Raw genomic sequence first — 2,352 nt, forward strand, 5'->3', positions numbered from 1 at the left:
GCAGTGGTGGAATAGCGGGCTGACAAAAATTCCCTTGGACAGCTTTGGCGAGAGACCAGAAGGCTCGAGTCCCTGAAGGGAGTTGGGCCAATCTCTCGCCAAATCTGGCAATGTGCTCTGACTTTGCCTTAGTGATTTCCCGTTTGAAGGACCTGGAGGCTGAGTTATATGCTGTTTTAAGTTCGCTGGTATTGGCATCACGAGATTTCGCCGCTTCCACCCATGCCTTAAAGCATTCTCGCTTTCGACGCGAGGCCGCCTTGCAAGAACGTTTAAACCAGGGCTGAGACTTGCCACCGATCGGCACCGCAGAAAATGGAATAAAGAGTTCCATGCCCTGCAGAACCACTTCGGCGACAGAGGCGGCGACGGAATCTGGAGCTTCCGGCGAAAAGCACATAGGCCCCCAAGGGTAGGACGCAAAGAAAGACCGCATCCCGTCCCAATCTGCTGACTTATAGTGCCAAATACGGCGACAACCCATAAAGCGGGGCCGTGAAGGGCGCGTAGATGGCACAGTACTCCGGACCACACAATGATCTGATGAACCCAATGGCGGGTCAACAGAGACTTGATAGTTCTCCGGATGTGAAGTCAGCAGAAGGTCCAACAAAGAGGGTTTATGACCATCCACATCTGGTATTCGCGTAATCGCAGGGACCATTTGTGTCAGGTCGTAGGCTAAAGCAAAGTCGTGAAAGGATCTTCCCGCGTGATCGGTAGTTTCAGAGCCGAGCCAATCGGCATGGTGGGCGTTAAAATCGCCAAGTATCACGATTTCAGCGGTAGGAACCCTTTCGAGCAGGGAATCTGTAGCCATTTGGATGTGCTCAATGAGTCGGTCAGTTTCGGTATTTCCGCTATGGGACCTATACAGGCATGCGTAGAATCGCGGATGGTCATCGCAGTCTACGCGCAGCCAGAGGTTAGATAGGTCCCTTCCTTCAAGCGTCCCGAGGCGACGAGAACAGATATCCTCTCTGACGTACACGCAAACTCCAGCCCGCGGCACAAATGAATGTTCCAATTTGTACCCCGGGCAGGAGAGGTAGGAAGTATCAGCCGGGGAGGAAATCTGAGTCTCGGTAAGAAAGAGCAAGGCCGGCTTCGCAGTCTCTAAATGGTAGTGGACTGCGTTGATATTGGTATTGAGCCCCCTAACATTTGTGAAGTCCACGGCGAGTGTGGACGGGGGTGCCTTTGTAGGATTGCTCCGTTTGCCCCGAGAACGATTAATGTTATTATTACCGAGCGCAGAATTGCCCCCCCCAGAATACGAAGGGCAGCCTGTGCGTCCACCACCGGGCGCAGAGTGTCCCGGTGTTGGACGCCCAGAGGGGGATTCTCCACCGCGAGCGCGTGTGGTACCCCCCTGGGGTAGATTCTGTTTTTTTTTCTGCACCTTCATATTTCTTGTAGAGGGGGGGGGGGGGGGGGGGGGGGAATGGGAATGGGCTCCGGGAGTCTCTCTCACCGCACGAAACGCGAGTACAATAAGGCAAACTTATTGCATCACTTCACGCCGGTTTTCTGAGAGACAGTGGTACTGCCCCGGTCGTGCCTGCCCATTTGGCTGAAGCCCGAAGGCAACAGCATGGCACTCCCACTAGGAAGGGGTTGACTGATTGCGCTGATGAAATAACCTCTGTCACAGGTTATTTCACCAGTGGGCGATGGGGTCGTCACGTCCCGACGCCAAAAAAACTTTTTAAAACTTTCTAAAATTTAAAACTTAAAAAAAAAAACAAACAAAAAACATCTAATAATCTGAACTATTCTTGAATCCACTTAAACTCTCATCAAAATCGGTCCACTTTTATCAATAATATCGGCACGATAAGCTAATAGACACTCGAAATAAACACATCAATCAATAAACTTTAAAACTTTTAATTGTCAAATTTCAATCTTACTTAACCTTAGATAACATTACGTTTAGCTGTAAGTAACGTTTTGTTATACAATTTTTAACAAATAAACGGCTAGATTAATGTTTTGAATAATACATTTTTCTGTTTTGCGTTTTGTTATACCACGCTTTACGTTACGTCCCACAGAAACAGGATAAAAAGTATCCTATGTCCGTCTTCTGGTTCTAAGCTATTCTACCTCCCAAGCATTTTTCAGACATATCGGTTTTGCTTTTCTCGAGAGATAAAAAGTATTCTATGTTCGTCTCCTGGTTCTAAGCTACCTTGACCTTCAGCCATTCTTGAGTTATAAATAAAGTTATTATTTTAACACTACTCTATTTAACATATATAAATTTTGCAAGTAAACATATTCTTAACAATCATGTGATAGTAATACTGACAGCTGACAATAGACTATATATGCATTGGCTAATGCCTA

This window comes from Pieris napi, chromosome 3 (assembly GCF_905475465.1).
Source record: "Pieris napi chromosome 3, ilPieNapi1.2, whole genome shotgun sequence".
Taxonomy (NCBI): Eukaryota; Metazoa; Arthropoda; class Insecta; order Lepidoptera; family Pieridae; genus Pieris; species Pieris napi.